This window comes from Pseudophryne corroboree, chromosome 4 (genome assembly GCF_028390025.1).
Source record: "Pseudophryne corroboree isolate aPseCor3 chromosome 4, aPseCor3.hap2, whole genome shotgun sequence".
Lineage (NCBI taxonomy): Eukaryota > Metazoa > Chordata > Amphibia > Anura > Myobatrachidae > Pseudophryne > Pseudophryne corroboree.
Window position 1 is genome coordinate 25,808,523 of NC_086447.1, and position 24,957 is coordinate 25,833,479.

Genomic DNA, 24,957 nt, shown 5'->3' on the forward strand with positions numbered 1-24,957 from the left:
ATTGAGCAATGCAACAGTATATAGTTATCAAAATATAAATTATTGAATTCAAAGTGTTTAGGTAACAAAATATGTATCTGCCAATTTCGAACTGGGGACCTTTCACGCGTGAGGCAAACATGAAATCACTACACTACAGATACTACATGAAAAATTTGCGACCATCATCCAATAAAAAAGTATCTTTGACATTCAGTATGGCATGCTAAAATAAACTTTTTATCTGATTGTATTTTTATTGAGCATTTTACCCAAAAATTCATTGTTTTAAAATTCTAAAGCTAAAAGATTGTTTCTGCCCAGTTTCGAACTGGGGACCTTTCACGTGTTAGGCGAACGTGATAACCACTACACTACAGAAACTGACTATCGTGAATTCCATCACTATCTAGTCTGGAAGTACAAATGACACATGCTTTTCTTAGAAATATAATTTTTTCTAAACTTTTTTTCCTATTTTCTAATAATTTTGACGCTATTTTTCCACTTTGCATTTCAAGAGGACACATTCACTTATTATCAATTCTGATCATTGTATTTACTAAAAAAAATTTTTTAATGTATTTCTGACCAATTTTGAAGGGGGACCTTATGCATATTGGATAAATGTGAATAACTCTACACTACAGGTACTTCATGAATGCAACACCATCCAATATGCATGGTAGAATTGAAACTGACTTTTGATATTCTGCAATATGATTTTTTGCTTGCTTTTTCATTGAGCAATGCAACAGTAGATAGTTATCAAAATATAAATTATTGAATTCAAAGTGTTTAGGTAACAAAATATGTTTCTGCCAATTTCGAACTGGGGACCTTTCATGTGTGAGGCAAACATGAAATCACTACACTACAGATACTACATGAAAAATTTGCGACCATCATCCAATAAAAAATGATCTTTGACATTCAGTATGGCATGCTAAAATAAACTTTTTATCTGATTGTATTTTTATTGAGCATTTTACCCAAAAATTCATTGTTTTAAAATTCTAAAGCTAAAAGATTGTTTCTGCCCAGTTTCGAACTGGGGACCTTTCGCGTGTTAGGCGAACGTGATAACCACTACACTACAGAAACTGATTCTTGCGGATTTCATCACTATCTAGTCTGGAAGTACAAATGACACATGCTTTTCTTAGAAATATAATTTTTTCTAAACTTTTTTTCCTATTTTCTAATAATTTTGACGCTATTTTTCCACTTTGCATTTCAAGAGGACACATTCACTTATTATCAATTCTGATCATTGTATTTACTAAAAAAATATTTTTTGAATGTATTTCTGACCAATTTTGAAGGGGGACCTTATGCATATTGGGTAAATGTGAATAACTCTACACTACAGGTACTTCATGAATGCAACACCATCCAATATGCATGGTAGAAGGGAAATTGACTTTTGATATTCTGCAATATGACTTTTGCTTGCTTTTTCATTGAGCAATGCAACAGTAGATAGTTATCAAAATATAAATTATTGAATTCAAAGTGTTTAGGTAACAAAATATGTTTTTGCCCAGTTTCGAACTGGGGACCTTTCGCGTGTGAGGCGAACGTGATAACCACTACACTACAGAAACTACATGAAAACAGAATCTCCCGCCATCCAATAAAAAAATTATCTTTGACATACATTATGGCATTCTGAAATAAACTTTTTATATGATTGCATTTCAACCGAAAATCCCTTGATTTAAAATTCTAAAGATAACAGCATATTTCTGCCTAGTTTCGAACTGGGGACCTTTTGTGTTTTAGGCAAATGTGATAACCACTACAATACAGAAACTGACTTTTGAAGATCTCATCACTATGGAGTCGGGAAGTACCATTGGCAAACCGTTTTCTTAGAATTTTTTTTTCTAAACTTATTTTTCTATTTTCTAATAATTTCTATGCTATTTTTTCCACTTTGCATTTCAAGAGGACACATTCACTTATTAATAGTTCTGATCATTGTATTTCATAAAAAAATCTATTTTTAATGTATTTCTGACCAATTTTGAAGGGGAACCTTATGCATATTGGCTAAATGTGAATAATACTACACTACAGGTACTTCATGAATGCAACACCATCCAATATGCATGGTAGAAGGGAAATTGACTTTTGATATTCTGCAATATGATTTTTTGCTTGCTTTTTCATTAAGCAATGCAACAGTATATAGTTATCAAAATATAAATTATTGAATTCAAAGTGTTTAGGTAACAAAATATGTTTCTGCCAATTTCGAACTGGGGACCTTTCACGCGTGAGGCAAACATGAAATCACTACACTACAGATACTACATGAAAAATTTGCGACCATCATCCAATAAAAAATGATCTTTGACATTCAGTATGGCATGCTAAAATAAACTTTTTATCTGATTGTATTTTTATTGAGCATTTTACCCAAAAATTCATTGTTTTAAAATTCTAAAGCTAAAAGATTGTTTCTGCCCAGTTTCGAACTGGTGACCTTTCACGTGTTAGGTGAACGTGATAACCACTACACTACAGAAACTGACTCTCGTGAGTTCCATCACTATCTAGTCTGGAAGTGCAAATGACACATGCTTTTCTTAGAAATATAATTTTTTCTAAACTTTTTTTCCTATTTTCTAATAATTTTGACGCTATTTTTCCACTTTGCATTTCAAGAGGACACATTCACTTATTATCAATTCTGATCATTGTATTTACTAAAAAAAAATGTTTTAATGTATTTCTGACCAATTTTGAAGGGGGACCTTATGCATATTGGATAAATGTGAATAACTCTACACTACAGGTACTTCATGAATGCAACACCATCCAATATGCATGGTAGAATTGAAACTGACTTTTGATATTCTGCAATATGATTTTTTGCTTGCTTTTTCATTAAGCAATGCAACAGTAGATAGTTATCAAAATATAAATTATTGAATTCAAAGTGTTTAGGTAACAAAATATGTTTCTGCCAATTTCGAACTGGGGACCTTTCACGTGTGAGGCAAACATGAAATCACTACACTACAGATACTACATGAAAAATTTGAGACCATCATCCAATAAAAAATGATCTTTGACATTCAGTATGGCATGCTAAAATAAACTTTTTATCTGATTGTATTTTTTATTGAGCATTTTACCCAAAAATTAATTGTTTTAAAATTCTAAAGCTAAAAGATTGTTTCTGCCCAGTTTCGAACTGGGGATCTTTCACGTGTTAGGCGAACGTGATAACCACTACACTACAGAAACTGACTCGCGTGGTCCCATCACTATCTAATCTGGAAGTACAAATGACACATGCTTTTCTTAGAAATATAATTTTTTCTAAACTTTTTTTCCTATTTTCTAATAATTTTGACGCTATTTTTCCACTTTGCATTTCAAGAGAACACATTCACTTATTATCAATTCTGATCATTGTATTTACTAAAAAAATCTTTTTTGAATGTATTTCTGACCAATTTTGAAGGGGGACCTTATGCATATTGGGTAAATGTGAATAACTCTACACTACAGGTACTTCATGAATGCAACACCATCCAATATGCATGGTAGAAGGGAAATTGACTTTTGATATTCTGCAATATGATTTTTGCTTGCTTTTTTATTGAGCAATGCAACAGTAGATAGTTATCAAAATATAAATTATTGAATTCAAAGTGTTTAGGTAACAAAATATGTTTCTGCCCAGTTTCAAACTGGGGACCTTTCGCGTGTGAGGCGAACGTGATAACCACTACACTACAGAAACTACATGAAAACAGAATCTTCCGCCATCCAATAAAAAATGATCTTTGACATACATTATGGCATTCTGAAATAAACTTTTTATATGATTGCATTTTTATTTGGCATTTCAACCGAAAATCCCTTGATTAAAAATCCTAAAGATAACAGCATATTTCTGCCTAGTTTCGAACTGGGGACCTTTTGTGTTTTAGGCGAATGTGATAACCACTACAATACAGAAACTGACTTTTGAAGATCTCATCACTATGGAGTCGGGAAGTACCATTGGCAAACCGTTTTCTTAGAATTTTTTTTTCTAAACTTATTTTTCTATTTTCTAATAATTTCTATGCTATTTTTTCCACTTTGCATTTCAAGAGGACACATTCACTTATTAATAGTTCTGATCATTGTATTTAATAAAAAAATCTATTTTTAATGTATTTCTGACCAATTTTGAAGGGGAACCTTATGCATATTGGCTAAATGTGAATAATACTACACTACAGGTACTTCATGAATGCAACACCATCCAATATGCATGGTAGAAGGGAAATTGACTTTTGATATTCTGCAATATGATTTTTTGCTTGCTTTTTCATTAAGCAATGCAACAGTATATAGTTATCAAAATATAAATTATTGAATTCAAAGTGTTTAGGTAACAAAATATGTTTCTGCCAATTTCGAACTGGGGACCTTTCACGCGTGAGGCAAACATGAAATCACTACACTACAGATACTACATGAAAAATTTGCGACCATCATCCAATAAAAAATGATCTTTGACATTCAGTATGGCATGCTAAAATAAACTTTTTATCTGATTGTATTTTTATTGAGCATTTTACCCAAAAATTCATTGTTTTAAAATTCTAAAGCTAAAAGATTGTTTCTGCCCAGTTTCGAACTGGTGACCTTTCACGTGTTAGGTGAACGTGATAACCACTACACTACAGAAACTGACTCTCGTGAATTCCATCACTATCTAGTCTGGAAGTACAAATGACACATGCTTTTCTTAGAAATATAATTTTTTCTAAACTTTTTTTCCTATTTTCTAATAATTTTGACGCTATTTTTCCACTTTGCATTTCAAGAGGACACATTCACTTATTATCAATTCTGATCATTGTATTTACTAAAAAAAAATGTTTTAATGTATTTCTGACCAATTTTGAAGGGGGACCTTATGCATATTGGATAAATGTGAATAACTCTACACTACAGGTACTTCATGAATGCAACACCATCCAATATGCATGGTAGAATTGAAACTGACTTTTGATATTCTGCAATATGATTTTTTGCTTGCTTTTTCATTAAGCAATGCAACAGTAGATAGTTATCAAAATATAAATTATTGAATTCAAAGTGTTTAGGTAACAAAATATGTTTCTGCCAATTTCGAACTGGGGACCTTTCACGTGTGTGGCAAACATGAAATCACTACACTACAGATACTACATGAAAAATTTGAGACCATCATCCAATAAAAAATGATCTTTGACATTCAGTATGGCATGCTAAAATAAACTTTTTATCTGATTGTATTTTTTATTGAGCATTTTACCCAAAAATTAATTGTTTTAAAATTCTAAAGCTAAAAGATTGTTTCTGCCCAGTTTCGAACTGGGGATCTTTCACGTGTTAGGCGAACGTGATAACCACTACACTACAGAAACTGACTCGCGTGGTCCCATCACTATCTAATCTGGAAGTACAAATGACACATGCTTTTCTTAGAAATATAATTTTTTCTAAACTTTTTTTCCTATTTTCTAATAATTTTGACGCTATTTTTCCACTTTGCATTTCAAGAGGACACATTCACTTATTATCAATTCTGATCATTGTATTTACTAAAAAAATCTTTTTTGAATGTATTTCTGACCAATTTTGAAGGGGGACCTTATGCATATTGGGTAAATGTGAATAACTCTACACTACAGGTACTTCATGAATGCAACACCATCCAATATGCATGGTAGAAGGGAAATTGACTTTTGATATTCTGCAATATGATTTTTGCTTGCTTTTTTATTGAGCAATGCAACAGTAGATAGTTATCAAAATATAAATTATTGAATTCAAAGTGTTTAGGTAACAAAATATGTTTCTGCCCAGTTTCAAACTGGGGACCTCTCGCGTGTGAGGCGAACGTGATAATCACTACACTACAGAAACTACAATTAAACAGCATCTCCCGCCATCCAATAAAAAATGATCTTTGACATACATTATGGCATTCTAAAATAAACTTTTTATGTGATTGCATTTTTATTTGGCATTTCAACCAAAAATCCCTTCTTTTAAAATTCTAAAGATAACAGCATATTTCTGCCCAGTTTCGAACTGGGGACCTTTTGTGTTTTAGGCGAATGTGATAACCACTACAATACAGAAACTGACTTTTGAAGGTCTCATCACTATGGAGTCGGGAAGTACCATTGGCAAACCGTTTTCTTAGAATTTTTTTTTCTAAACTTATTTTTCTATTTTCTAATAATTTCTATGCTATTTTTTCCACTTTGCATTTCAAGAGGACACATTCACTTATTAATAGTTCTGATCATTGTATTTAATAAAAAAAAATCTATTTTTAATGTATTTCTGACCAATTTTGAAGGGGAACCTTATGCATATTGGCTAAATGTGAATAATACTACACTACAGGTACTTTATGAATGCAACACCATCCAATATGCATGGTAGAAGGGAAATTGACTTTTGATATTCTGCAATATGATTTTTTGCTTGCTTTTTCATTAAGCAATGCAACAGTATATAGTTATCAAAATATAAATTATTGAATTCAAAGTGTTTAGGTAACAAAATATGTTTCTGCCAATTTCGAACTGGGGACCTTTCACGTGTGAGGCAAACATGAAATCACTACACTACAGATACTACATGAAAAATTTGCGATTATCATCCAATAAAAAATGATCTTTGGCATTCAGTATGGCATGCTAAAATAAACTTTTTATCTGATTGTATTTTTATTGAGCATTTTACCCAAAAATTCATTGTTTTAAAATTCTAAATCTAAAAGATTGTTTCTGCCCAGTTTCAAACTGGGGACTTTTCGCGTGTTAGGCGAACGTGATAACCACTACACTACAGAAACTGACTCTCGTGGATCCCATCACTATCTAGTCTGGAAGTACAAATGACACATGCTTTTCTTAGAAATATAATTTTTTCTAAACTTTTTTTTCCTATTTTCTAATAATTTTGACGCTATTTTTCCACTTTGCTTTTCAAGAGGACACATTCACTTATTATCAATTCTGATCATTGTATTTTCTAAAAAAATCTTTTTTTAATGTATTTCTGACCAATTTTGAAGGGGGACCTTATGCATATTGGGTAAATGTGAATAACTCTACACTACAGGTACTTCATGAATGCAACACCATCCAATATGCATGGTAGACGGGAAATTGACTTTTGATATTCTGCAATATGATTATTGCTTGCTTTTTCATTGAGCAATGCAACAGTAGATAGTTATCAAAATATAAATTATTGAATTCAAAGTGTTTAGGTAACAAAAGATGTATCTGCCCAGTTTCGAACTGGGGACCTTTCGCGTGTGAGGCGAACTTGATAACCACTACACTACAGAACCTACATGGAAACAGCATCTCCCGCCATCCATTTAAAAATGATCTTTGACATACATTATGGCATTCTGAAATAAACTTTTTATATGATTGCATTTTTATTTGGCATTTCAACCAAAAATCCCTTGTTTTAAAATTCTAAAGATAACAGCACATTTCTGCCCAGTTTTGAACTGGGGACCTTTAGTGTTTTAGACGAATGTGATAACCACTACAATACAGAAACTGACTTTTGAAGATCTCATCACTATGGAGTCGGGAAGTACCATTGGCAAACCGTTTTCTTAGAATTTTTTTTCTAAACTTATTTTTCTATTTTCTAATAATTTCTATGCTATTTTTTCCACTTTGCATTTCAAGAGGACACATTCACTTATTAATAGTTCTGATCATTGTATTTAATAAAAAAATCTATTTTTAATGTATTTCTGACCAATTTTGAAGGGGAACATTATGCATATTGGCTAAATGTGAATAATACTACACTACAGGTACTTCATGAATGCAACACCATCCAATATGCATGGTAGAAGGGAAATTGACTTTTGATATTCTGCAATATGATTTTTGCTTGCTTTTTCATTGAGCAATGCAATAGTAGATAGTTATCAAAATATAAATTATTGAATTCATAGTGTTTAGGTAACAAAATATGTTTCTGCCAATTTCGAACTGGGGACCTTTCACGCGTGAGGCAAACATGAAATCACTACACTAAAGATACTACATGAAAAATTTGCGACCATCATCCAATAAAAAATGATCTTTGACATTCAGTATGGCATGCTAAAATAAACTTTTTATCTGATTGTATTTTTATTGAGCATTTTACCCAAAAATTCATTGTTTTAAAATTCTAAAGCTAAAAGATTGTTTCTGCCCAGTTTCGAACTGGGGACTTTTCGCGTGTTAGGCGAACATGATAACCACTACACTACAGAAACTGACTCTCTTGGATCCCATCACTATCTAGTCTGGAAGTACAAATGACACATGCTTTTCTTAGAAATATAATTTTTTCTAAACTTTTTTCCTATTTTCTAATAATTTTGACGCTATTTTTCCACTTTGCATTTCAAGAGGACACATTCACTTATTATCAATTCAGATCATTGTATTTACTAAAAAAATCTTTTTTGAATGTATTTCTGACCAATTTTGAAGGGGGACCTTATGCATATTGGGTAAATGTGAATAACTCTACACTACAGGTACTTCATGAATGCAACACCATCCAATATGTATGGTAGAAGGGAAATTGACTTTTGATATTCTGCAATATGATTTTTGCTTGCTTTTTCATTGAGCAATGCAACAGTAGATAGTTATCAAAATATAAATTATTGAATTCAAAGTGTTTAGGTAACAAAACATGTTTCTGCCCAGTTTCGAACTGGGGACCTTTCGCGTGTGAGGCGAACGTGATAACCACTACACTACAGAAACTACATGGAAACAGCATCTCCCGCCATCCAATAAAAAATGATCTTTGACATACATTATGGCATTCTGAAATAAACTTTTTATATGATTGCATTTTTATTTGGCATTTCAACCAAAAATCCCTTGTTTTAAAATTCTAAAGATAACAGCATGTTTCTGCCCAGTTTCGAACTGGGGTCCTTTTGTGTTTTAGGCGAATGTGATAACCACTACAATACAGAAACTGACTTTTGAAGATCTCATCACTATGGAGTCGGGAAGTACCATTGGCAAACCGTTTTCTTAGAATTTTTTTTTCTAAACTTATTTTTCTATTTTCTAATAATTTCTATGCTATTTTTTCCACTTTGCATTTCAAGAGGACACATTCACTTATTAATAGTTCTGATCATTGTATTTAATAAAAAAATCTATTTTTAATGTATTTCTGACCAATTTTGAAGGGGAACCTTATGCATATTGGCTAAATGTGAATAATACTACACTACAGGTACTTCATGAATGCAACACCATCCAATATGCATGGTAGAAGGGAAATTGACTTTTGATATTCTGCAATATGATTTTTGCTTGCTTTTTCATTAAGCAATGCAACAGTATATAGTTATCAAAATATAAATTATTGAATTCAAAGTGTTTAGGTAACAAAATATGTTTCTGCCAATTTCGAACTGGGGACCTTTCACGCGTGAGGCAAACATGAAATCACTACACTACAGATACTACATGAAAAATTTGCGACCATCATCCAATAAAAAATGATCTTTGACATTCAGTATGGCATGCTAAAATAAACTTTTTATCTGATTGTATTTTTATTGAGCATTTTACCCAAAAATTCATTGTTTTAAAATTCTAAAGCTAAAAGATTGTTTCTGCCCAGTTTCGAACTGGTGACCTTTCACGTGTTAGGTGAACGTGATAACCACTACACTACAGAAACTGACTCTCGTGAATTCCATCACTATCTAGTCTGGAAGTACAAATGACACATGCTTTTCTTAGAAATATAATTTTTTCTAAACTTTTTTTCCTATTTTCTAATAATTTTGACGCTATTTTTCCACTTTGCATTTCAAGAGGACACATTCACTTATTATCAATTCTGATCATTGTATTTACTAAAAAAAAATGTTTTAATGTATTTCTGACCAATTTTGAAGGGGGACCTTATGCATATTGGATAAATGTGAATAACTCTACACTACAGGTACTTCATGAATGCAACACCATCCAATATGCATGGTAGAATTGAAACTGACTTTTGATATTCTGCAATATGATTTTTTGCTTGCTTTTTCATTAAGCAATGCAACAGTAGATAGTTATCAAAATATAAATTATTGAATTCAAAGTGTTTAGGTAACAAAATATGTTTCTGCCAATTTCGAACTGGGGACCTTTCACGTGTGTGGCAAACATGAAATCACTACACTACAGATACTACATGAAAAATTTGAGACCATCATCCAATAAAAAATGATCTTTGACATTCAGTATGGCATGCTAAAATAAACTTTTTATCTGATTGTATTTTTTATTGAGCATTTTACCCAAAAATTAATTGTTTTAAAATTCTAAAGCTAAAAGATTGTTTCTGCCCAGTTTCGAACTGGGGATCTTTCACGTGTTAGGCGAACGTGATAACCACTACACTACAGAAACTGACTCGCGTGGTCCCATCACTATCTAATCTGGAAGTACAAATGACACATGCTTTTCTTAGAAATATAATTTTTTCTAAACTTTTTTTCCTATTTTCTAATAATTTTGACGCTATTTTTCCACTTTGCATTTCAAGAGGACACATTCACTTATTATCAATTCTGATCATTGTATTTACTAAAAAAATCTTTTTTGAATGTATTTCTGACCAATTTTGAAGGGGGACCTTATGCATATTGGGTAAATGTGAATAACTCTACACTACAGGTACTTCATGAATGCAACACCATCCAATATGCATGGTAGAAGGGAAATTGACTTTTGATATTCTGCAATATGATTTTTGCTTGCTTTTTTATTGAGCAATGCAACAGTAGATAGTTATCAAAATATAAATTATTGAATTCAAAGTGTTTAGGTAACAAAATATGTTTCTGCCCAGTTTCAAACTGGGGACCTCTCGCGTGTGAGGCGAACGTGATAATCACTACACTACAGAAACTACAATTAAACAGCATCTCCCGCCATCCAATAAAAAATGATCTTTGACATACATTATGGCATTCTAAAATAAACTTTTTATGTGATTGCATTTTTATTTGGCATTTCAACCAAAAATCCCTTCTTTTAAAATTCTAAAGATAACAGCATATTTCTGCCCAGTTTCGAACTGGGGACCTTTTGTGTTTTAGGCGAATGTGATAACCACTACAATACAGAAACTGACTTTTGAAGGTCTCATCACTATGGAGTCGGGAAGTACCATTGGCAAACCGTTTTCTTAGAATTTTTTTTTCTAAACTTATTTTTCTATTTTCTAATAATTTCTATGCTATTTTTTCCACTTTGCATTTCAAGAGGACACATTCACTTATTAATAGTTCTGATCATTGTATTTAATAAAAAAAAATCTATTTTTAATGTATTTCTGACCAATTTTGAAGGGGAACCTTATGCATATTGGCTAAATGTGAATAATACTACACTACAGGTACTTTATGAATGCAACACCATCCAATATGCATGGTAGAAGGGAAATTGACTTTTGATATTCTGCAATATGATTTTTTGCTTGCTTTTTCATTAAGCAATGCAACAGTATATAGTTATCAAAATATAAATTATTGAATTCAAAGTGTTTAGGTAACAAAATATGTTTCTGCCAATTTCGAACTGGGGACCTTTCACGTGTGAGGCAAACATGAAATCACTACACTACAGATACTACATGAAAAATTTGCGATTATCATCCAATAAAAAATGATCTTTGGCATTCAGTATGGCATGCTAAAATAAACTTTTTATCTGATTGTATTTTTATTGAGCATTTTACCCAAAAATTCATTGTTTTAAAATTCTAAATCTAAAAGATTGTTTCTGCCCAGTTTCGAACTGGGGACTTTTCGCGTGTTAGGCGAACGTGATAACCACTACACTACAGAAACTGACTCTCGTGGATCCCATCACTATCTAGTCTGGAAGTACAAATGACACATGCTTTTCTTAGAAATATAATTTTTTCTAAACTTTTTTTTCCTATTTTCTAATAATTTTGACGCTATTTTTCCACTTTGCTTTTCAAGAGGACACATTCACTTATTATCAATTCTGATCATTGTATTTTCTAAAAAAATCTTTTTTTAATGTATTTCTGACCAATTTTGAAGGGGGACCTTATGCATATTGGGTAAATGTGAATAACTCTACACTACAGGTACTTCATGAATGCAACACCATCCAATATGCATGGTAGACGGGAAATTGACTTTTGATATTCTGCAATATGATTATTGCTTGCTTTTTCATTGAGCAATGCAACAGTAGATAGTTATCAAAATATAAATTATTGAATTCAAAGTGTTTAGGTAACAAAAGATGTATCTGCCCAGTTTCGAACTGGGGACCTTTCGCGTGTGAGGCGAACGTGATAACCACTACACTACAGAACCTACATGGAAACAGCATCTCCCGCCATCCATTTAAAAATGATCTTTGACATACATTATGGCATTCTGAAATAAACTTTTTATATGATTGCATTTTTATTTGGCATTTCAACCAAAAATCCCTTGTTTTAAAATTCTAAAGATAACAGCACATTTCTGCCCAGTTTTGAACTGGGGACCTTTAGTGTTTTAGACGAATGTGATAACCACTACAATACAGAAACTGACTTTTGAAGATCTCATCACTATGGAGTCGGGAAGTACCATTGGCAAACCGTTTTCTTAGAATTTTTTTTCTAAACTTAATTTTCTATTTTCTAATAATTTCTATGCTATTTTTTCCACTTTGCATTTCAAGAGGACACATTCACTTATTAATAGTTCTGATCATTGTATTTAATAAAAAAATCTATTTTTAATGTATTTCTGACCAATTTTGAAGGGGAACATTATGCATATTGGCTAAATGTGAATAATACTACACTACAGGTACTTCATGAATGCAACACCATCCAATATGCATGGTAGAAGGGAAATTGACTTTTGATATTCTGCAATATGATTTTTGCTTGCTTTTTCATTGAGCAATGCAATAGTAGATAGTTATCAAAATATAAATTATTGAATTCATAGTGTTTAGGTAACAAAATATGTTTCTGCCAATTTCGAACTGGGGACCTTTCACGCGTGAGGCAAACATGAAATCACTACACTAAAGATACTACATGAAAAATTTGCGACCATCATCCAATAAAAAATGATCTTTGACATTCAGTATGGCATGCTAAAATAAACTTTTTATCTGATTGTATTTTTATTGAGCATTTTACCCAAAAATTCATTGTTTTAAAATTCTAAAGCTAAAAGATTGTTTCTGCCCAGTTTCGAACTGGGGACTTTTCGCGTGTTAGGCGAACATGATAACCACTACACTACAGAAACTGACTCTCTTGGATCCCATCACTATCTAGTCTGGAAGTACAAATGACACATGCTTTTCTTAGAAATATAATTTTTTCTAAACTTTTTTCCTATTTTCTAATAATTTTGACGCTATTTTTCCACTTTGCATTTCAAGAGGACACATTCACTTATTATCAATTCAGATCATTGTATTTACTAAAAAAATCTTTTTTGAATGTATTTCTGACCAATTTTGAAGGGGGACCTTATGCATATTGGGTAAATGTGAATAACTCTACACTACAGGTACTTCATGAATGCAACACCATCCAATATGTATGGTAGAAGGGAAATTGACTTTTGATATTCTGCAATATGATTTTTGCTTGCTTTTTCATTGAGCAATGCAACAGTAGATAGTTATCAAAATATAAATTATTGAATTCAAAGTGTTTAGGTAACAAAACATGTTTCTGCCCAGTTTCGAACTGGGGACCTTTCGCGTGTGAGGCGAACGTGATAACCACTACACTACAGAAACTACATGGAAACAGCATCTCCCGCCATCCAATAAAAAATGATCTTTGACATACATTATGGCATTCTGAAATAAACTTTTTATATGATTGCATTTTTATTTGGCATTTCAACCAAAAATCCCTTGTTTTAAAATTCTAAAGATAACAGCATGTTTCTGCCCAGTTTCGAACTGGGGTCCTTTTGTGTTTTAGGCGAATGTGATAACCACTACAATACAGAAACTGACTTTTGAAGATCTCATCACTATGGAGTCGGGAAGTACCATTGGCAAACCGTTTTCATATAATTTTTTTTTCTAAACTTATTTTTCTATTTTCTAATAATTTCTATGCAATTTTTTCCACTTTGCATTTCAAGAAGACACAGTCACTTATTAATTGTTCTGATCATTGTATTTAATAAAAAAAATCTATTTTTAATGTATTTCTGACCAATTTTGAAGGGGAATCTTATGCATATTGGCTAAATGTGAATAATACTACACTACAGGTACTTCATGAATGCAACTTCATTCAATATGCATGGTAGAAGGGAAATTGACTTTTGATATTCTGCAATATGATTTTTTGCTTGCTTTTTCATTGAGAAATGCAACAGTATATAGTTATCAAAATATAAATTATTGAATTCAAAGTGTTTAGGTAACAAAATATGTTTCTGCCAATTTCGAACTGGGGACCTTTCACGCGTGAGGCAAACATGAAATCACTACACTACAGATACTACATGAAAAATTTGCGACCATCATCCAATAAAAAATGATCTTTGACATTCAGTATGGCATGCTAAAATAAACTTTTTATCTGATTGTATTTTTATTGAGCATTTTACCCAAAAATTCATTGTTTTAAAATTCTAAAGCTAAAAGATTGTTTCTGCCCAGTTTCGAACTGGGGACTTTTCGCGTGTTAGGCGAATGTGATAACCACTACACTACAGAAACTGACTCTCGTGAATTCCATCACTATCTAGTCTGGAAGTACAAATGACACATGCTTTTCTTAGAAATATAATTTTTTCTAAACTTTTTTCCTATTTTCTAATAATTTTGACGCTATTTTTCCACTTTGCATTTCAAGAGGACACATTCACTTATTATCAATTCTGATCATTGTATTTACTAAAAAAATATTTTTTGAATGTATTTCTGACCAATTTTGAAGGGGGACCTTATGCATATTGGATAAATGTGAATAACTCTACACTACAGGTACTTCATGAATGCAACACCATCCAATATGCATGGTAGAATTGAAACTGACTTTTGATATTCTGCAATATGATTTTTTGCTTGCTTTTTCATTAAGCAATGCAACAGTAGATAGTTATCAAAATATAAATTATTGAATTCAAAGTGTTTAGGTAACAAAATATGTTTCTGCCAATTTCGAACTGGGGACCTTTCACGTGTGAGGCAAACATGAAATCACTACACTACAGATACTACATGAAAAATTTGAGACCATCATCCAATAAAAAATGATCTTTGACATTCAGTATGGCATGCTAAAATAAACTTTTTATCTGATTGTATTTTTTATTGAGCATTTTACCCAAAAATTTATTGTTTTAAAATTCTAAAGCTAAAAGATTGTTTCTGCCCAGTTTCGAACTGGGGATCTTTCACGTGTTAGGCGAACGTGATAACCACTACACTACAGAAACTGACTCGCGTGGTCCCATCACTATCTAGTCTGGAAGTACAAATGACACATGCTTTTCTTAGAAATATAATTTTTTCTAAACTTTTTTTCCTATTTTCTAATAATTTTGACGCTATTTTTCCACTTTGCATTTCAAGAGGACACATTAACTTATTATCAATTCTGATCATTGTATTTACTAAAAAAATCTTTTTTGAATGTATTTCTGACCAATTTTGAAGGGGGACCTTATGCATATTGGGTAAATGTGAATAACTCTACACTACAGGTACTTCATGAATGCAACACCATCCAATATGCATGGTAGAAGGGAAATTGACTTTTGATATTCTGCAATATGATTTTTGCTTGCTTTTTTATTGAGCAATGCAACAGTAGATAGTTATCAAAATATAAATTATTGAATTCAAAGTGTTTAGGTAACAAAATATGTTTCTGCCCAGTTTCGAACTGGGGACCTCTTGCGTGTGAGGGGAACGTTATAACCACTACACTACAGAAACTACAATTAAACAGCATCTCCCGCCATCCAATAAAAAATGATCTTTGACATACATTATGGCATTCTGAAATAAACTTTTTATATGATTGCATTTTTATTTGGCATTTCAACCAAAAATCCCTTGTTTTAAAATTCTAAAGATAACAGCATATTTCTGCCCAGTTTCGAACTGGGGACCTTTTGTGTTTTAGGCGAATGTGATAACCACTACAATACAGAAACTGACTTTTGAAGATCTCATCACTATGGAGTCGGGAAGTACCATTGGCAAACCGTTTTCTTAGAAATTTTTTTTCTAAACTTATTTTTCTATTTTCTAATAATTTCTATGCTATTTTTTCCGCTTTGCATTTCAAGAGGACACATTCACTTATTAATAGTTCTGATCATTGTATTTAATAAAAAAATCTATTTTTAATGTATTTCTGACCAATTTTGAAGGGGAACCTTATGCATATTGGCTAAATGTGAATAATACTACACTACAGGTACTTCATGAATGCAACACCATCCAATATGCATGGTAGAAGGGAAATTGACTTTTGATATTCTGCAATATGATTTTTTGCTTGCTTTTTCATTGAGCAATGCAACAGTATATAGTTATCAAAATATAAATTATTGAATTCAAAGTGTTAAGGTAACAAAATATGTTTCTGCCAATTTCGAACTGGGGACCTTTCACGTGTGAGGCAAACATGAAATCACTACACTACAGATACTACATGAAAAATTTGCGACCATCATCCAATAAAAAATGATCTTTGACATTCAGTATGGCATGCTAAAATAAACTTTTTATCTGATTGTATTTTTATTGAGCATTTTACCCAAAAATTCATTGTTTTAAAATTCTAAAGCTAAAAGATTGTTTTTGCCCAGTTTCGAACTGGGGACCTTTCGCGTGTTAGGTGAACGTGATAACCACTGCACTACAGAAACTGACTCTTGTGGATCCCATCACTATCTAGTCTGGAAGTACAAATGACACATGCTTTTCTTAGAAATATAATTTTTTCTAAACTTTTTTTCCTATTTTCTAATAATTTTGACGCTATTTTTCCACTTTGCATTTCAAGAGGACACATTCACTTATTATCAATTCTGATCATTGTATTTACAAAAAAAATCTTTTTTGAATGTATTTCTGACCAATTTTGAAGGGGGGCCTTATGCATATTGGGTAAATGTGAATAACTCTACACTACAGGTACTTCATGAATGCAACACCATCCAATATGCATGGTAGAAGGGAAATTGACTTTTGATATTCTGCAATATGATTTTTGCTTGCTTTTTCATTGAGCAATGCAATAGTAGATAGTTATCAAAATATAAATTATTGAATTCAAAGTGTTTAGGTAACAAAATATGTTTCTGCCCAGTTTCGAACTGGGGACCTTTCGCGTGTGAGGCGAACGTGATAACCACTACACTACAGAAACTACATGAAAACAGAATCTCCCGCCATCCAATAAAAAAATTATCTTTGACATACATTATGGCATTCTGAAATAAACTTTTTATATGATTGCATTTTTATTTGGCATTTCAACCGAAAATCCCTTGATTTAAAATTCTAAAGATAACAGCATATTTCTGCCTAGTTTCGAACTGGGGACCTTTTGTGTTTTAGGCGAATGTGATAACCACTACAATACAGAAACTGACTTTTGAAGATCTCATCACTATGGAGTCGGGAAGTACCATTGGCAAACCGTTTTCTTAGAATTTTTTTTTCTAAACTTATTTTTCTATTTTCTAATAATTTCTATGCTATTTTTTCCACTTTGCATTTCAAGAGGACACATTCACTTATTAATAGTTCTGATCATTGTATTTCATAAAAAAATCTATTTTTAATGTATTTCTGACCAATTTTGAAGGGGAACCTTATGCATATTGGCTAAATGTGAATAATACTACACTACAGGTACTTCATGAATGCAACACCATCCAATATCCATGGTAGAAGGGAAATTGACTTTTGATATTCTGCAATATGATTTTTTGCTTGCTTTTTCATTAAGCAATGCAACAGTATATAGTTATCAAAATATAAATTATTGAATTCAAAGTGTTTAGGTAACAAAATATGTTTCTGCCAATTTCGAACTGGGGACCTTTCACGCGTGAGGCAAACATGAAATCACTACACTACAGATACTACATGAAAAATTTGCGACCATCATCCAATAAAAAATGATCTTTGACATTCAGTATGGCATGCTAAAATAAACTTTTTATCTGATTGTATTTTTATTGAGCATTTTACCCAAAAATTCATTGTTTTAAAATTCTAAAGCTAAAAGATTGTTTCTGCCCAGTTTCGAACTGGTGACCTTTCACGTGTTAGGTGAACGTGATAACCACTACACTACAGAAACTGACTCTCGTGAGTTCCATCACTATCTAGTCTGGAAGTGCAAATGACACATGCTTTTCTTAGAAATATAATTTTTTCTAAACTTTTTTTCCTATTTTCTAATTATTTTGACGCTATTTTTCCACTTTGCATTTCAAGAGGACACATTCACTTATTATCAATTCTGATCATTGTATTTACTAAAAAAAAATGTTTTAATGTATTTCTGACCAATTTTGAAGGGGGACCTTATGCATATTGGATAAATGTGAATAACTCTACACTACAGGTACTTCATGAATGCAACACCATCCAATATGCATGGTAGAATTGAAACTGACTTTTGATATTCTGCAATATGATTTTTTGCTTGCTTTTTCATTAAGCAATGCAACAGTAGATAGTTATCAAAATATAAATTATTGAATTCAAAGTGTTTAGGTAACAAAATATGTTTCTGCCAATTTCGAACTGGGGACCTTTCACGTGTGAGGCAAACATGAAATCACTACACTACAGATACTACATGAAAAATTTGAGACCATCATCCAATAAAAAATGATCTTTGACATTCAGTATGGCATGCTAAAATAAACTTTTTATCTGATTGTATTTTTTATTGAGCATTTTACCCAAAAATTAATTGTTTTAAAATTCTAAAGCTAAAAGATTGTTTCTGCCCAGTTTCGAACTGGGGATCTTTCACGTGTTAGGCGAACGTGATAACCACTACACTACAGAAACTGACTCGCGTGGTCCCATCACTATCTAATCTGGAAGTACAAATGACACATGCTTTTCTTAGAAATATAATTTTTTCTAAACTTTTTTTCCTATTTTCTAATAATTTTGACGCTATTTTTCCACTTTGCATTTCAAGAGGACACATTCACTTATTATCAATTCTGATCATTGTATTTACTAAAAAAATCTTTTTTGAATGTATTTCTGACCAATTTTGAAGGGGGACCTTATGCATATTGGGTAAATGTGAATAACTCTACACTACAGGTACTTCATGAATGCAACACCATCCAATATGCATGGTAGAAGGGAAATTGACTTTTGATATTCTGCAATATGATTTTTGCTTGCTTTTTTATTGAGCAATGCAACAGTAGATAGTTATCAAAATATAAATTATTGAATTCAAAGTGTTTAGGTAACAAAATATGTTTCTGCCCAGTTTCAAACTGGGGACCTTTCGCGTGTGAGGCGAACGTGATAACCACTACACTACAGAAACTACATGAAAACAGAATCTCCCGCCATCCAATAAAAAATGATCTTTGACATACATTATGGCATTCTGAAATAAACTTTTTATATGATTGCATTTTTATTTGGCATTTCAACCGAAAATCCCTTGATTAAAAATCCTAAAGATAACAGCATATTTCTGCCTAGTTTCGAACTGGGGACCTTTTGTGTTTTAGGCGAATGTGATAACCACTACAATACAGAAACTGACTTTTGAAGATCTCATCACTATGGAGTCGGGAAGTACCATTGGCAAACCGTTTTCTTAGAATTTTTTTTTCTAAACTTATTTTTCTATTTTCTAATAATTTCTATGCTATTTTTTCCACTTTGCATTTCAAGAGGACACATTCACTTATTAATAGTTCTGATCATTGTATTTAATAAAAAAATCTATTTTTAATGTATTTCTGACCAATTTTGAAGGGGAACCTTATGCATATTGGCTAAATGTGAATAATACTACACTACAGGTACTTCATGAATGCAACACCATCCAATATGCATGGTAGAAGGGAAATTGACTTTTGATATTCTGCAATATGATTTTTTGCTTGCTTTTTCATTGAGCAATGCAACAGTATATAGTTATCAAAATATAAATTATTGAATTCAAAGTGTTTAGGTAACAAAATATGTTTCTGCCAATTTCGAACTGGGGACCTTTCACGCGTGAGGCAAACATGAAATCACTACACTACAGATACTACATGAAAAATTTGCGACCATCATCCAATAAAAAAGTATCTTTGACATTCAGTATGGCATGCTAAAATAAACTTTTTATCTGATTGTATTTTTATTGAGCATTTTACCCAAAAATTCATTGTTTTAAAATTCTAAAGCTAAAAGATTGTTTCTGCCCAGTTTCGAACTGGGGACCTTTCGCGTGTTAGGCGAACGTGATAACCACTACACTACAGAAACTGACTAACGTGAATTCCATCACTATCTAGTCTGGAAGTACAAATGACACATGCTTTTCTTAGAAATATAATTTTTTCTAAACTTTTTTTCCTATTTTCTAATAATTTTGACGCTATTTTTCCACTTTGCATTTCAAGAGGACACATTCACTTATTATCAATTCTGATCATTGTATTTACTAAAAAAAAATGTTTTAATGTATTTCTGACCAATTTTGAAGGGGGACCTTATGCATATTGGATAAATGTGAATAACTCTACACTACAGGTACTTCATGAATGCAACACCATCCAATATGCATGGTAGAATTGAAACTGACTTTTGATATTCTGCAATATGATTTTTTGCTTGCTTTTTCAATGAGCAATGCAACAGTAGATAGTTATCAAAATATAAATTATTGAATTCAAAGTGTTTAGGTAACAAAATATGTTTCTGCCAATTTCGAACTGGGGACCTTTCATGTGTGAGGCAAACATGAAATCACTACACTACAGATACTACATGAAAAATTTGCGACCATCATCCAATAAAAAATGATCTTTGACATTCAGTATGGCATGCTAAAATAAACTTTTTATCTGATTGTATTTTTATTGAGCATTTTACCCAAAAATTCATTGTTTTAAAATTCTAAAGCTAAAAGATTGTTTCTGCCCAGTTTCGAACTGGGGACCTTTCGCGTGTTAGGCGAACGTGATAACCACTACACTACAGAAACTGATTCTTGCGGATTTCATCACTATCTAGTCTGGAAGTACAAATGACACATGCTTTTCTTAGAAATATAATTTTTTCTAAACTTTTTTTCCTATTTTCTAATAATTTTGACGCTATTTTTCCACTTTGCATTTCAAGAGGACACATTCACTTATTATCAATTCTGATCATTGTATTTACTAAAAAAAATATTTTTTGAATGTATTTCTGACCAATTTTGAAGGGGGACCTTATGCATATTGGGTAAATGTGAATAACTCTACACTACAGGTACTTCATGAATGCAACACCATCCAATATGCATGGTAGAAGGGAAATTGACTTTTGATATTCTGCAATATGACTTTTGCTTGCTTTTTCATTGAGCATTGCAACAGTAGATAGTTATCAAAATATAAATTATTGAATTCAAAGTGTTTAGGTAACAAAATATGTTTCTGCCCAGTTTCGAACTGGGGACCTTTCGCGTGTGAGGCGAACGTGATAACCACTACACTACAGAAACTACATGAAAACAGAATCTCCCGCCATCCAATAAAAAATGATCTTTGACATACATTATGGCATTCTGAAATAAACTTTTTATATGATTGCATTTTTATTTGGCATTTCAACCGAAAATCCCTTGATTTAAAATTCTAAAGATAACAGCATATTTCTGCCTAGTTTCGAACTGGGGACCTTTTGTGTTTTAGGCGAATGTGATAACCACTACAATACAGAAACTGACTTTTGAAGATCTCATCACTATGGAGTCGGGAAGTACCATTGGCAAACCGTTTTCTTAGAATTTTTTTTTCTAAACTTATTTTTCTATTTTCTAATAATTTCTATGCTATTTTTTCCACTTTGCATTTCAAGAGGACACATTCACTTATTAATAGTTCTGATCATTGTATTTAATAAAAAAATCTATTTTTAATGTATTTCTGACCAATTTTGAAGGGGAACCTTATGCATATTGGCTAAATGTGAATAATACTACACTACAGGTACTTCATGAATGCAACACCATCCAATATGCATGGTAGAAGGGAAATTGACTTTTGATATTCTGCAATATGATTTTTTGCTTGCTTTTTCATTAAGCAATGCAACAGTATATAGTTATCAAAATATAAATTATTGAATTCAAAGTGTTTAGGTAACAAAATATGTTTCTGCCAATTTCGAACTGGGGACCTTTCACGCGTGAGGCAAACATGAAATCACTACACTACAGATACTACATGAAAAATTTGCGACCATCATCCAATAAAAAATGATCTTTGACATTCAGTATGGCATGCTAAAATAAACTTTTTATCTGATTGTATTTTTATTGAGCATTTTACCCAAAAATTCATTGTTTTAAAATTCTAAAGCTAAAAGATTGTTCCTGCCCAGTTTCGAACTGGTGACCTTTCACGTGTTAGGTGAACGTGATAACCACTACACTACAGAAACTGACTCTCGTGAATTCCATCACTATCTAGTCTGGAAGTACAAATGACACATGCTTTTCTTAGAAATATAATTTTTTCTAAACTTTTTTTCCTATTTTCTTATAATTTTGACGCTATTTTTCCACTTTGCATTTCAAGAGGGCACATTCACTTATTATCAATTCTGATCATTGTATTTACTAAAAAAAAATGTTTTAATGTATTTCTGACCAATTTTGAAGGGGGACCTTATGCATATTGGATAAATGTGAATAACTCTACACTACAGGTACTTCATGAATGCAACACCATCCAATATGCATGGTAGAATTGAAACTGACTTTTGATATTCTGCAATATGATTTTTTGCTTGCTTTTTCATTAAGCAATGCAACAGTAGATAGTTATCAAAATATAAATTATTGAATTCAAAGTGTTTAGGTAACAAAATATGTTTCTGCCAATTTCGAACTGGGGACCTTTCACGCGTGAGGCAAACATGAAATCACTACACTACAGATACTACATGAAAAATTTGCGACCATCATCCAATAAAAAATGATCTTTGACATTCAGTATGGCATGCTAAAATAAACTTTTTATCTGATTGTATTTTTATTGAGCATTTTACCCAAAAATTAATTGTTTTAAAATTCTAAAGCTAAAAGATTGTTTCTGCCCAGTTTCGAACTGGGGACCTTTCGCGTGTTAGGCGAACGTGATAACCACTACACTACAGAAACTGACTCTTGTGGATTTCATCACTATCTAGTCTGGAAGTACAAATGACACATGCTTTTCTTAGAAATATAATTTTTTCTAAACTTTTTTTCCTATTTTCTAATAATTTTGACGCTATTTTTCCACTTTGCATTTCAAGAGGACACATTCACTTATTATCAATTCTGATCATTGTATTTACTAAAAAAATCTTTTTTGAATGTATTTCTGACCAATTTTGAAGGGGGACCTTATGCATATTGGGTAAATGTGAATAACTCTACACTACAGGTACTTCATGAATGCAACACCATCCAATATGCATGGTAGAAGGGAAATTGACTTTTGATATTCTGCAATATGATTTTTGCTTGCTTTTTTATTGAGCAATGCAACAGTAGATAGTTATCAAAATATAAATTATTGAATTCAAAGTGTTTAGGTAACAAAATATGTTTTTGCACAGTTTCAAACTGGGGACCTCTCGCGTGTGAGGCGAACGTGATAACCACTACACTACAGAAACTACAATTAAACAGCATCTCCCGCCATCCAATAAAAAATGATCTTTGACATACATTATGGCATTCTAAAATAAACTTTTTATGTGATTGCATTTTTATTTGGCATTTCAACCAAAAATCCCTTCTTTTAAAATTCTAAAGATAACAGCATATTTCTGCCCAGTTTCGAACTGGGGACCTTTTGTGTTTTAGGCGAATGTGATAACCACTACAATACAGAAACTGACTTTTGAAGATCTCATCACTATGGAGTCGGGAAGTACCATTGGCAAACCGTTTTCTTAGAATTTTTTTTTCTAAACTTATTTTTCTATTTTCTAATAATTTCTATGCTATTTTTTCCACTTTGCATTTCAAGAGGACACATTCACTTATTAATAGTTCTGATCATTGTATTTAATAAAAAATCTATTTTTAATGTATTTCTGACCAATTTTGAAGGGGAACCTTATGCATATTGGCTAAATGTGAATAATACTACACTACAGGTACTTCATGAATGCAACACCATCCAATATGCATGGTAGAAGGGAAATTGACTTTTGATATTCTGCAATATGATTTTTTGCTTGCTTTTTCATTGAGCAATGCAACAGTATATAGTTATCAAAATATAAATTATTGAATTCAAAGTGTTTAGGTAACAAAATATGTTTCTGCCAATTTCGAACTGGGGACCTTTCACGCGTGAGGCAAACATGAAATCACTACACTACAGATACTACATGAAAAATTTGCGACCATCATCCAATAAAAAATGATCTTTGACATTCAGTATGGCATGCTAAAATAAACTTTTTATCTGATTGTATTTTTATTGAGCATTTTACCCAAAAATTCATTGTTTTAAAATTCTAAAGCTAAAAGATTGTTTCTGCCCAGTTTCGAACTGGGGACCTTTCGCGTGTTAGGCGAACGTGATAACCACTGAACTACAGAAACTGACTCTTGTGGATCCCATCACTATCTAGTCTGGAAGTACAAATGACACATGCTTTTCTTAGAAAT

General features: G+C 31.9%; 33 non-coding genes across 33 annotated transcripts; all 33 read right to left on the bottom strand.

Moving 5' to 3' along the window:
* Nucleotides 1–290: 290 nt before the first annotated feature.
* On the bottom strand, nucleotides 291–363 carry TRNAV-AAC (transfer RNA valine (anticodon AAC)). Its single transcript has one exon. It is a non-coding gene; the product is annotated as a tRNA-Val (tRNA).
* A 647-nt stretch (nucleotides 364–1,010) lies between these two features.
* On the bottom strand, nucleotides 1,011–1,083 carry TRNAV-AAC (transfer RNA valine (anticodon AAC)). Its single transcript has one exon. It is a non-coding gene; the product is annotated as a tRNA-Val (tRNA).
* Nucleotides 1,084–1,513: 430 nt separating this feature from the next.
* TRNAV-CAC (transfer RNA valine (anticodon CAC)) lies at nucleotides 1,514–1,586 on the bottom strand. Its single transcript has one exon. It is a non-coding gene; the product is annotated as a tRNA-Val (tRNA).
* An 856-nt stretch (nucleotides 1,587–2,442) lies between these two features.
* Nucleotides 2,443–2,515, bottom strand: TRNAV-AAC (transfer RNA valine (anticodon AAC)). The gene has a single exon. It is a non-coding gene; the product is annotated as a tRNA-Val (tRNA).
* Nucleotides 2,516–3,164: 649 nt separating this feature from the next.
* TRNAV-AAC (transfer RNA valine (anticodon AAC)) lies at nucleotides 3,165–3,237 on the bottom strand. Its single transcript has one exon. It is a non-coding gene; the product is annotated as a tRNA-Val (tRNA).
* A 429-nt stretch (nucleotides 3,238–3,666) lies between these two features.
* TRNAV-CAC (transfer RNA valine (anticodon CAC)) lies at nucleotides 3,667–3,739 on the bottom strand. The gene has a single exon. It is a non-coding gene; the product is annotated as a tRNA-Val (tRNA).
* Nucleotides 3,740–4,607: 868 nt separating this feature from the next.
* TRNAV-AAC (transfer RNA valine (anticodon AAC)) lies at nucleotides 4,608–4,680 on the bottom strand. Its single transcript has one exon. It is a non-coding gene; the product is annotated as a tRNA-Val (tRNA).
* Nucleotides 4,681–5,329: 649 nt separating this feature from the next.
* TRNAV-AAC (transfer RNA valine (anticodon AAC)) lies at nucleotides 5,330–5,402 on the bottom strand. The gene has a single exon. It is a non-coding gene; the product is annotated as a tRNA-Val (tRNA).
* Nucleotides 5,403–5,831: 429 nt separating this feature from the next.
* Nucleotides 5,832–5,904, bottom strand: TRNAV-CAC (transfer RNA valine (anticodon CAC)). The gene has a single exon. It is a non-coding gene; the product is annotated as a tRNA-Val (tRNA).
* Nucleotides 5,905–6,774: 870 nt separating this feature from the next.
* TRNAV-AAC (transfer RNA valine (anticodon AAC)) lies at nucleotides 6,775–6,847 on the bottom strand. The gene has a single exon. It is a non-coding gene; the product is annotated as a tRNA-Val (tRNA).
* Nucleotides 6,848–7,278: 431 nt separating this feature from the next.
* Nucleotides 7,279–7,350, bottom strand: TRNAV-CAC (transfer RNA valine (anticodon CAC)). Its single transcript has one exon. It is a non-coding gene; the product is annotated as a tRNA-Val (tRNA).
* Nucleotides 7,351–8,217: 867 nt separating this feature from the next.
* On the bottom strand, nucleotides 8,218–8,290 carry TRNAV-AAC (transfer RNA valine (anticodon AAC)). The gene has a single exon. It is a non-coding gene; the product is annotated as a tRNA-Val (tRNA).
* Nucleotides 8,291–8,719: 429 nt separating this feature from the next.
* On the bottom strand, nucleotides 8,720–8,792 carry TRNAV-CAC (transfer RNA valine (anticodon CAC)). Its single transcript has one exon. It is a non-coding gene; the product is annotated as a tRNA-Val (tRNA).
* An 867-nt stretch (nucleotides 8,793–9,659) lies between these two features.
* On the bottom strand, nucleotides 9,660–9,732 carry TRNAV-AAC (transfer RNA valine (anticodon AAC)). The gene has a single exon. It is a non-coding gene; the product is annotated as a tRNA-Val (tRNA).
* Nucleotides 9,733–10,381: 649 nt separating this feature from the next.
* On the bottom strand, nucleotides 10,382–10,454 carry TRNAV-AAC (transfer RNA valine (anticodon AAC)). The gene has a single exon. It is a non-coding gene; the product is annotated as a tRNA-Val (tRNA).
* Nucleotides 10,455–10,883: 429 nt separating this feature from the next.
* On the bottom strand, nucleotides 10,884–10,956 carry TRNAV-CAC (transfer RNA valine (anticodon CAC)). Its single transcript has one exon. It is a non-coding gene; the product is annotated as a tRNA-Val (tRNA).
* Nucleotides 10,957–11,826: 870 nt separating this feature from the next.
* TRNAV-AAC (transfer RNA valine (anticodon AAC)) lies at nucleotides 11,827–11,899 on the bottom strand. Its single transcript has one exon. It is a non-coding gene; the product is annotated as a tRNA-Val (tRNA).
* Nucleotides 11,900–12,330: 431 nt separating this feature from the next.
* TRNAV-CAC (transfer RNA valine (anticodon CAC)) lies at nucleotides 12,331–12,402 on the bottom strand. Its single transcript has one exon. It is a non-coding gene; the product is annotated as a tRNA-Val (tRNA).
* An 867-nt stretch (nucleotides 12,403–13,269) lies between these two features.
* TRNAV-AAC (transfer RNA valine (anticodon AAC)) lies at nucleotides 13,270–13,342 on the bottom strand. The gene has a single exon. It is a non-coding gene; the product is annotated as a tRNA-Val (tRNA).
* Nucleotides 13,343–13,771: 429 nt separating this feature from the next.
* On the bottom strand, nucleotides 13,772–13,844 carry TRNAV-CAC (transfer RNA valine (anticodon CAC)). Its single transcript has one exon. It is a non-coding gene; the product is annotated as a tRNA-Val (tRNA).
* An 869-nt stretch (nucleotides 13,845–14,713) lies between these two features.
* TRNAV-AAC (transfer RNA valine (anticodon AAC)) lies at nucleotides 14,714–14,786 on the bottom strand. Its single transcript has one exon. It is a non-coding gene; the product is annotated as a tRNA-Val (tRNA).
* Nucleotides 14,787–15,435: 649 nt separating this feature from the next.
* On the bottom strand, nucleotides 15,436–15,508 carry TRNAV-AAC (transfer RNA valine (anticodon AAC)). Its single transcript has one exon. It is a non-coding gene; the product is annotated as a tRNA-Val (tRNA).
* A 1,370-nt stretch (nucleotides 15,509–16,878) lies between these two features.
* Nucleotides 16,879–16,951, bottom strand: TRNAV-AAC (transfer RNA valine (anticodon AAC)). The gene has a single exon. It is a non-coding gene; the product is annotated as a tRNA-Val (tRNA).
* Nucleotides 16,952–17,381: 430 nt separating this feature from the next.
* TRNAV-CAC (transfer RNA valine (anticodon CAC)) lies at nucleotides 17,382–17,454 on the bottom strand. The gene has a single exon. It is a non-coding gene; the product is annotated as a tRNA-Val (tRNA).
* An 869-nt stretch (nucleotides 17,455–18,323) lies between these two features.
* On the bottom strand, nucleotides 18,324–18,396 carry TRNAV-AAC (transfer RNA valine (anticodon AAC)). Its single transcript has one exon. It is a non-coding gene; the product is annotated as a tRNA-Val (tRNA).
* Nucleotides 18,397–19,045: 649 nt separating this feature from the next.
* Nucleotides 19,046–19,118, bottom strand: TRNAV-AAC (transfer RNA valine (anticodon AAC)). Its single transcript has one exon. It is a non-coding gene; the product is annotated as a tRNA-Val (tRNA).
* Nucleotides 19,119–19,547: 429 nt separating this feature from the next.
* Nucleotides 19,548–19,620, bottom strand: TRNAV-CAC (transfer RNA valine (anticodon CAC)). Its single transcript has one exon. It is a non-coding gene; the product is annotated as a tRNA-Val (tRNA).
* An 868-nt stretch (nucleotides 19,621–20,488) lies between these two features.
* TRNAV-AAC (transfer RNA valine (anticodon AAC)) lies at nucleotides 20,489–20,561 on the bottom strand. Its single transcript has one exon. It is a non-coding gene; the product is annotated as a tRNA-Val (tRNA).
* A 648-nt stretch (nucleotides 20,562–21,209) lies between these two features.
* TRNAV-AAC (transfer RNA valine (anticodon AAC)) lies at nucleotides 21,210–21,282 on the bottom strand. Its single transcript has one exon. It is a non-coding gene; the product is annotated as a tRNA-Val (tRNA).
* Nucleotides 21,283–21,713: 431 nt separating this feature from the next.
* TRNAV-CAC (transfer RNA valine (anticodon CAC)) lies at nucleotides 21,714–21,786 on the bottom strand. The gene has a single exon. It is a non-coding gene; the product is annotated as a tRNA-Val (tRNA).
* Nucleotides 21,787–22,654: 868 nt separating this feature from the next.
* TRNAV-AAC (transfer RNA valine (anticodon AAC)) lies at nucleotides 22,655–22,727 on the bottom strand. The gene has a single exon. It is a non-coding gene; the product is annotated as a tRNA-Val (tRNA).
* Nucleotides 22,728–23,375: 648 nt separating this feature from the next.
* TRNAV-AAC (transfer RNA valine (anticodon AAC)) lies at nucleotides 23,376–23,448 on the bottom strand. Its single transcript has one exon. It is a non-coding gene; the product is annotated as a tRNA-Val (tRNA).
* A 1,370-nt stretch (nucleotides 23,449–24,818) lies between these two features.
* Nucleotides 24,819–24,891, bottom strand: TRNAV-AAC (transfer RNA valine (anticodon AAC)). The gene has a single exon. It is a non-coding gene; the product is annotated as a tRNA-Val (tRNA).
* Between the last annotated feature and the right edge of the window lie 66 nt (nucleotides 24,892–24,957).